Source organism: Leptosomus discolor, chromosome 3 (genome assembly GCF_034619465.1).
Source record: "Leptosomus discolor isolate bLepDis1 chromosome 3, bLepDis1.hap2, whole genome shotgun sequence".
Lineage (NCBI taxonomy): Eukaryota > Metazoa > Chordata > Aves > Leptosomiformes > Leptosomidae > Leptosomus > Leptosomus discolor.
This window is the reverse complement of record NC_141393.1, coordinates 41,967,442-41,976,146: the sequence shown is the minus strand read 5'-3', so window position 1 is coordinate 41,976,146 and position 8,705 is coordinate 41,967,442. Positions and strand designations below refer to the sequence as shown.

General features: G+C 42.6%; 1 pseudogene; it reads right to left on the bottom strand.

Annotated features, from left to right (window-relative positions):
• Positions 1-7,382: 7,382 nt before the first annotated feature.
• On the bottom strand, positions 7,383-7,503 carry LOC147415828 (U2 spliceosomal RNA; annotated as a pseudogene).
• Positions 7,504-8,705: the final 1,202 nt, after the last annotated feature.

Genomic DNA, 8,705 nt, shown 5'->3' with positions numbered 1-8,705 from the left:
TACTGAATGGGGAGCTACCAAAAATCTGTAGCTCAATATAATAGTGAGGACAAGGTCAGCTGACTGACATGAGGTGTTCTCCTTTCGCTGGGACTGATGTCTCAAAACCCATATTTGCAAATATGATGACTAAGGTTAAAAATGTCCCAAAGTCTCTGTCTCTCAGGAAGAAGCTAGCACTGATAATCTGTACAAATTTACTGCCTAAATATACACCTAAATAAAAACAGATACCTGTAGAGGTTCTTTGTTTTTATGGTGAGGACGGAAGAGTTATGGCTAAGCAAACGGCACAGAAATAAAACACATTGGTATAACTAAGTAACAAAAGTAGGGTGCAGTAAGTTGCTTCATTCCCTCATAGGATGGTTTACAGCAGCCAATTTGAAGGAAAGACGTTGATGCTGCTCAATAACTCCATAACATACAGGGACAACTCACTGGAAGAGAATTTTTACACCACACTGTAAATGGTTCTTCATGTGCCTGAGAATTCCGCCCAAAACCTGTAAACCTCAGCCATCGTTTTCTGAATTAAATTCTGGACCTACAGGGCATAACACGCAGGTGAAGATTACGTTTTGATTATTTCGGTTTATTTGTTAAGCAGAGCGTTCATTCAGCCTGGATTAAAAGTTTACATTGCAGCAATGGTTTATCCTGACATAAATACTATGACTCGGATGTGCTGCCAACATGCGCTTTGCTTTTGGCAGCCAAGTCTTCGCTTTTTACACATCTTTTCTACAAAGATGTCACCATTGGTTTCTCTCACATCAAAGTAAGCCACAGAAAAACATACAGCCTCCAGACCGTCTTTTATCACAAGACTACAACTAATCCTATTTTCACAGTGAAATTAAATGAACTCATATTCTGACTGGAGTCCTCCAGGACTCCCAACTGATCTAGCAGCCTGCAGCAATTTTCCTGTGAGTAAGAATGAATGAAGGCATTAAGAACAGAGATATCTGACTTACAAGGAACAGTTATACCCAAGATCCCTTTTGTCTAGTTTTTATTCTTGAACTAAAGGCAAGTCTTTAAAAGAAGTTAGTCAAGATTAGTCCTGAACAAACAGGAAGAGATTAACACCTTTGCCAGGGAGGCATTCAAAAAGATTTGCAATTTAATAGCAGAACACAATGCAAACACCAGTACTAACATTTGTGAGTGGACTTTCTCTGGCTACCACTGGAGCACTACTTTATTGGCCGCTGCTGAGGATACAATCATTCAAAATCCCTGGGAGAGAAGCCGTAGTCTCATGTGGACACTCTCACATGTCTTTTCTGAATGTGGACTATCATAGCCACGTTAAATCTAGCCTCTCTACTTTACGTTGGCCTCCCACATAACATCAAACTACATCTTGATTCTTGGTCCTTATCTACAAGGTAATCAATGTCCTAGGTTCAGCAAAAGGACTTTCTGAAGCTCCTCTCTGGAGACCATCGCTGATAAAAGTTCTCAAGCTCTGTGAATCTTGCCTGTGGGCCAGGCTTTCCTTGGCATTACTCGGACTCTTCAGACTGAACCTCCATGGGAACTATGACGTACCGCAAGCCTTATCGCATTGAACGTACAGCTCACCTCAGCAGCACTCATTTAGACATGTGTAAAAGGACACAGATGCAAAAAATGAAACAGGTCTCTGTTCTGAAGGTGCAGGAAAGAATGAATCACCGCTTACAAGTATCAGTCACACTGCTTAATGCAGAACTGGATGAACTGCAGATACTGCTGTCTTGATGAAACGAGAACTAGAATATATTCTCCAGGTTCTGTAACAGTGCATAAGAAAATCTATTTGGGCAAAAATGCATTTAAATGTATTTTCCACGATAAAATGCTGAAGACGAGACGTTGTACCTTCTTCTCATCAAAAGAATATCTCAACAATCCTGGAGCAATTCCTGCAATAAGCAAATTGATCTCCATGGTATTTATGAACTACTTTGAATGTCCAAATTCTAACAACTAATAGTACTGTAAACACAGATCTGCTAATACTCAATTTGGCGTTACTGTTCAGTTCAAAGTCAAGCAAAGTATACTTTGGTCTTAAACTCAACACATCGTTGAGCAACAGTACACAGGATATTGAGTAAAATACAGTCCTTACCGAGGATGATTAAAATCACCAAGGTACGATAACCCTTGAGAAGATGTGGAGGACTGTAAGCATGGGAAAAGGGCAATGCTCATCTTCCTAAGCGGTGAGAAGGTATCACACAGCCCAGCCCAAGGAAATTTGTAAATACAGAAAGCCTATTGAGAAATCAACACACATACTTCATCATCATTATCTGTTGACAACTGCTGAAGTTGCTTATATATACATTTGAAAAAACCGCATGCTACTCTTGTGCTGTGTTATTTATTGGCACAGCACTTCATGAAACACATCTCAGCTCTTGCAGAAACATCCATCCAGCTCTGAGCAGAGGCTGTCACCGCCATTTAACTCTGCAAGCCAAATGGCAGAGGAGTGAAGGATCGTGAATTAGTGCATGGACGTGTCTCCTTTCAAAGCACCATGTGGTTCCACATCGCTGCCATTGTCACCTATTCATTCCAGTCCGTCTTCTCCCTTGTTATTTCCACTGTCTCTATCCTTTCAAACCTGTTTTAAAACAGGTTGTGACATTTTCAAAAATCGTGAAACATTTTAAAAGCTGTTTCAAGCACTTGTTAGGTGGAAGCCTCCAAACAAGAGGCTAATGAAGTCTGCTAGGAACACGTAGTACCATCATAAAAGGCTTTAAACATCATCCCTGTTCAATGAAGGACAATAGCTGCAATACTACCTGTGCTTTGCCTATGAGGCAGAGATAAGCCTAACGTTTACCTAAGGTTGGTTTCTCCTTTTATCAACCCTTCAGCCCGTAATGACTTCATTCTCCTAATGCCCCTGCGAGGCTCCTAGTGACCTTGTTGAAGTCCTTCTTTTAGAGATGAGGAGCTAAGGTTTTGAGGAAACTCATCTTCCTCAAGGTTACACCAAGAATCTGAAGGAAGTCATGAGGGGACATAGCACATCATAACTTTCACCACCAGAACAGCTTTCTGTTCTTGTACACAGAAGACAGCATGGCTGCAAGAAGATGCATGGTGTACTTACATACAATCACTGATACCTAGCGGTAGAGATGCAACTATTTCCACAGCTGTAAGGAGGTGTCCTGACCAAGAACTCTAAGCAAATAACATACTAATGAGCTCCTTGGATAGACGTAGCATTGTCTTTTTCAGTGGTGGCTTATGCGGCTATGAAGGCACAGAATAAGCTTTTCGTCTCCACATTTCTTACCACTACTATATAATGCGATACAACACACTTTACACTACGCTCTGTAAACTGCACTCCATCATGGCTATCAAAGACTTGAGAGAGGGGAAAAAAAACCTGGAAATAATCTCTTAGTCTAGAGAACAGAAAACGGGCAACCTGAAGGAAAATAGGTTTTGGCGTGTGTTTAGATGGTAGCAATGAACTGAGGAAGAGCAGGGACAGACTTGGATAACATGAGTAGATGAAATCAAAAAGAAGATTGAATAGGAAGGAACAGAGGTTGTTAAGAACTGCAGCTGTGAAGTTGATTCACATAATATTCACTGAGTTTATCCATTCATTTGTTACTCGTATTATTAACTGCGGTTATGACTGTGATAACAAACATTGGTCAGAACCAGGGCTCCATTTTGACAGGTATATTAGTAGTTGTGCAACTAGATCTTGAGTTAATCGGCTTACAATTGGAGTAAGAAAAGCCTCATTTCAGGATATGAAATCACAGGGAGGCGCTTTTGGTGATTAACAGTTGCTTTTATACATGTTTGTTTCAGTTTCTTAACCAGTTAGGAAATCTTTGTTTACAGGTCTTGTTGCAACTTGGCAGCTATCCACATAGCTGCTTCTCTGTCCTTCTGCAGATTCGTGTTGCCAAGCATGTGCCCTGGGCTGCTTTCAGAATGTCTCTCCGTTAATGTAAAGGCAGCCTCCCTGAGCAGCCAACGGCATCACAAAAGTAGACGAGATGTCCTGAAAAGACATCGATCCTCTTTTTCGAAGGACTGTGTCCCAGGATTTCTCTCAACCACGGCAGAAGTCAGCGGCCATAGTCATTTTAACAGGGAAAAGTTTTCACCCTAAAGCAAACATGCCATTAGCCCTAGCCAGCCCCGGCAGCTGCCTGATGGGACTGCCCATGCTACCTGCCTGCCATCCCTCACATTGGTGCTACAGTCAGTGACAAAGGTGAAGCGAAGTACACCTGGCTTCCTGTGTGTGCCCTCTTCAATCAGTCCTTTCCACACACAACAGTTTCCTTTGGCGAACAAGGCAATGAAAGGGAATTCATTATTATGATGGTGTTGCACAGGATTTAGGGGGACACAAGGAAAACAGTAATTCTGCCTTCCAACCTTTAAAATCAGTGGGCAGTGTAATACTGGGAGTTTGCTATGAAATTACATAGCAACAAGGCCCAGATTTAACAAGTACCATATTTAATACTGTAATTAAAGACAAGCCTAAGGTTTTATCTGATGAGAATGTTGATTGAGACTAGCTTGTCATACTAAAGAAAACAAACAAGTAGCTGTAGGCCATTCGAGGAAAAACTTTCTGGAGCCTTGGACTTTGCTAAATACAAAGTAGGGCAAGTCAATATTTTTAAAGACTTTTTTTTTTTTTTTTTTTGTCTCCTGAAGTGAACATACATGCATGGAGAAAAATGTTACTTTATATTTCACTTGCAGCCCATGAAAAAAACAGGTTTCTTTCCCATAGGTGCCAATTTGCAGAAGATACTTATTTTCCCTCCTGCAAGACCAGTGAACTGTGCCATCAAGAAAAGGGCCGTGCTAAACCAGATTTGCCAGCTGTGTGAGGCAGCCCGCGCCCTTCTGTGACTGCAACAGCGGCCTCTGGGAAGAGCAAGCGCCGGGTGCACAGCGAAGCAGGTCCAGGCAGCCACGTTGAAAACAGGAGCTCTGGGGAATTTACACAGCATTGGTCTAGTTCTTGTCATAATTGGCACACGGCGGGGGTGAAACGCCGTGGTACTTGGCCAGCAGAGCAGTCCCTCAGGAAAGAAATTCTCCCATGGTTAAATGGTGGAAATGCAGAGCCCTGCATGACCATGGCTTCAAGGGGAGCTGTGAAGAAGTGGGTGGGGAGCCCTGAAGATAAAAATTAGTCTCTCTCTCTCGGTGAACTTGGCTGGTGGACCAGCCCTTAGCAAACAAGAGTCTTGCAACAACCAGTCTCTTCCCACATATGGGAAGCCTTCTGAAAGTCAATCTCCACTACACCAGCTGACAAGGAAAGTAAGGGAAGATCATGGGAAGTCACTGGATGGCAGAATAGATTCAAAGCCTTTCAGCAGTGAAGGCAAAACTGATTTCTGCCACTACAAGGATGAGACCTTGAAGTTCCAGCAAAGGTTTTTGTGACATGAAAACCAGAGGCTGGACGAAGACTGCTGCTGATGCACAGTTTATGTAGGTTCCAGAGTAGACTGGAAGTGTTGCTGCATTCATAGAAAAACTCTGTTTGCCCTGGGAAGTTACCAGCTCTGAAGTGATCAAATGCTGGGAGAGCACATCATGCAGCGAGCACTTTATGTTTTTGCCCTACTGTCATACTCCTCCCCCCAAGCACCTGCCTCTGGCCACTCTCAAGCACAGGGCAGGACAGACCTTTGGTCTGATGAAGCACAGCCATTCTTGTTTCCCTGGGCACTGCAATGGGGACGCAGGAACATGGGGAGCCCAGTCACCTCTGCTTGTGACTCTTGCTTGTGAGGCTGCCAATAGCTCCCGATTTTGTCTATGCCTCAAAGCAGTCTGGTTGGATAACCAACATTCAGACTACGGGCCATTAAACACTTCTCTCCAAAAATCTCCTCATACCATCCTGTACAGTTGCAGAGAAACAGCACCATCCAGGCCATGAATCCAGATTTTTCAGGACTGGTGGATGCATTCATGATTTGTGGCAGCCACAAAGCTTCCGGTTTTAAAGCAAGAGACAGCTGCAGTCATGCAGCTGTTAATAATAAGTTTTCTGCTGCTTTTGGACTAAATATAAGGGCACAGTTGCCTTTGTGCAAGGGCTAACCCTAACTATTGTGCAGAAAAGGCCTCCTCACACCATCCTGAAAAGGGCCAAATCTTCTCAAGTGGGCATTTCTGCTGCCCATGCGAGTCAAAGACGAGAAAAAAGAAATATCTGTAGCTATTTAATTAGCAATGTAAGTATATAGACCGCCCTGAAGAATAAGACCCTAAAACTGGGCTTTGTGTTTTCCTATGACACTGAGAAAGACTATCTGGGTTCCTGTCCAGTGCAAAGTGAGCTGGAAGATATCAAAGTAAAATCTCTTAGTGGCCTCCAAGTGTCAAGCATTTTAGGTACGGCAATAAAATGCAAACATGACTTTTTGACTCAGGATCTCTCAGCCACATACCTCATGAACTGCAGATCTCCTGGGAGAGCGGGGCAGGGAAAAGCATGACTTGGTGTTTGCCTTGCCTGGGAGTATTTATTATTGGTCAGTTCTGGGGATATACTGTCAATCTGGACGAACCTTTTGACCAGTCTGGCATCACTATTCTCACGACTTCTGACAGGGAAAATTTAGCCGAACTCAAACTTGCCTGGAAATTGCAACAGCAGTGTCTTTAGAATAATATACACTACTCAGATTGAAGTTGTCTGATAACCTGCATAATGTAGGAACAAATCCTTCTGATTCATGAGTAAGCCTTTTTCGTATCAGATTACAACACACATTAGCAGCCTAATTCTTGTTCTTAGGCTCACATCATGTGCAAATACACTCTTTTGTCTGACACAAAGGGAAAAGACCATGATTATAGATGATTGCCACAGCTATCCTTTAACAAGAAAAAACCAAGTCCTGTATTATGTGACATCTGCCAAGAGACATGGATGCTGTGGGTTGCAGGTAGCAGTCCTCCTGCACAAGGAGGACACTTTAGCTACTCAGTGACACAGCTGAAGAAAAGCAAAGCATGCTCATCTATGACAGGCAGTCTTCCACGTCTTGGTCTAATCAGACGCTGACTCCAGCAAAGATCATAGAATCCTAGAAGAGTTTTGGTTGGAAGAGACCTTCAAGATCATCGAGGCCAACCTTTGTCCTAGCTCTATCAACACCACTAAACCATGTCCCTAAGTACAACATCTACCCCTCTCTTAAACACCTCTAGGGATAGTGGCTCCAGCATCTCCCTGGGCAGGCTGTTCCAGTGCCTGGCAACCCTTTCAGTCAAGCAATTCTTCCTAATATCCAGCCTGAACCACACCTGGTGCAGCTTAAGGCCATTTCCCCTTGTTCTATCACTTGTTACTAGGGTGAGCAGACTGAACCCCACCTCAAAAATAAAGTCCCCTCATCGAGGACGTATCAGATATCAAACTGATAAGAGCAGACACTACACTTGATCTTAGCCAAAAGGCCGAGAAACGATGATGGCTCTTTGCAGTTTGAATCGTTTCTGGTCCATCTTTAAGCTCTCTGGTTCTCTTAACAACTTTAGGTTTTACAGAACTATTAACTAAATCAAATAACTGTGAGTGGGAAATACAACTGATTCTTACACTAAAATATATTTTGAGCTAAATATGTTTCAAATATTTAGAAATATTTGAATAAATACATGAATGACATGCCAAATATAATCCTACAAAAATATTTTTAAAAAAATAATTTTTGAGCAAAGACTAATTTTAGGAAAGTATCTGCAGAAATACAGCTATGTAAGCCTGACTAGTTATCCTTACTTTCTTCTTAAATCATTGGGCTATGTTCAGGCGCCTCTACGTACAGTGAAATGGGTAGGTTGGGAGTCTCAAAGCTGCTTTCAAAGTCTCCACTTGTCTCACTGCCCACAAATGCTCTCCAGCCTAAACCGCTCTAAAGTTGCTGTAGACTACAAAGTGAACTTTGCTGAACGTGCCAACATCTACTTCTTCCATGGCAGAGGCTTTTAACCTGTGCCTTTGGATCTCTTCCTTTGAGGACTTCTCTCATTGTTTAGGTATTAAAACCTCTCTGCACAATGTTTTCGTCAAGAATGGAAGGGCCAACAGGTATAGGTTCCCACTGCACTCTCACACCGCTTTGCCAATTCAGTTAATACTTTTTGACACAGTCTCATTTGTTGTGATATGTATCACACCAACTGGCATGACTCCACTCTCAAAGAGCATACAGGTATGGTGCAGATAAAATCTCACTGGCTCGCTGCTGTACCACAGGTATCTTGCTCCTGATTCTGGGAGGGAAAACAAAATATGGTGCTCTGGTGCACAATAAAGAAAGGCGACTGGGACGGGGAATGGACAAGACTGCTTCTCTCAGACCCTGGCACCTAGCCCTGTTTCTTTTGGCTCTTGCCAGCAAAGACCTTCTTCCACATCCGGCTTTGGAAGCACATCTCCAGTGATATAGCTTCATACCTGCAATCAGACAGTCAAACATCTGCTCAAAATTGAGATACAGGACAAAGACTAATAAAAGATAAAGAGCTAAGATATAGCTAAGAGCTCTAGACTTCTGGAAGGTCTTCAGTCCTAAGGATGTAAAGACTGTCATTTACAATCATTCCATTCATAAAATGCTGAGAAAGAAATAAACATTCCCGATTTTAAGTCCAGAGGCAGATACTTG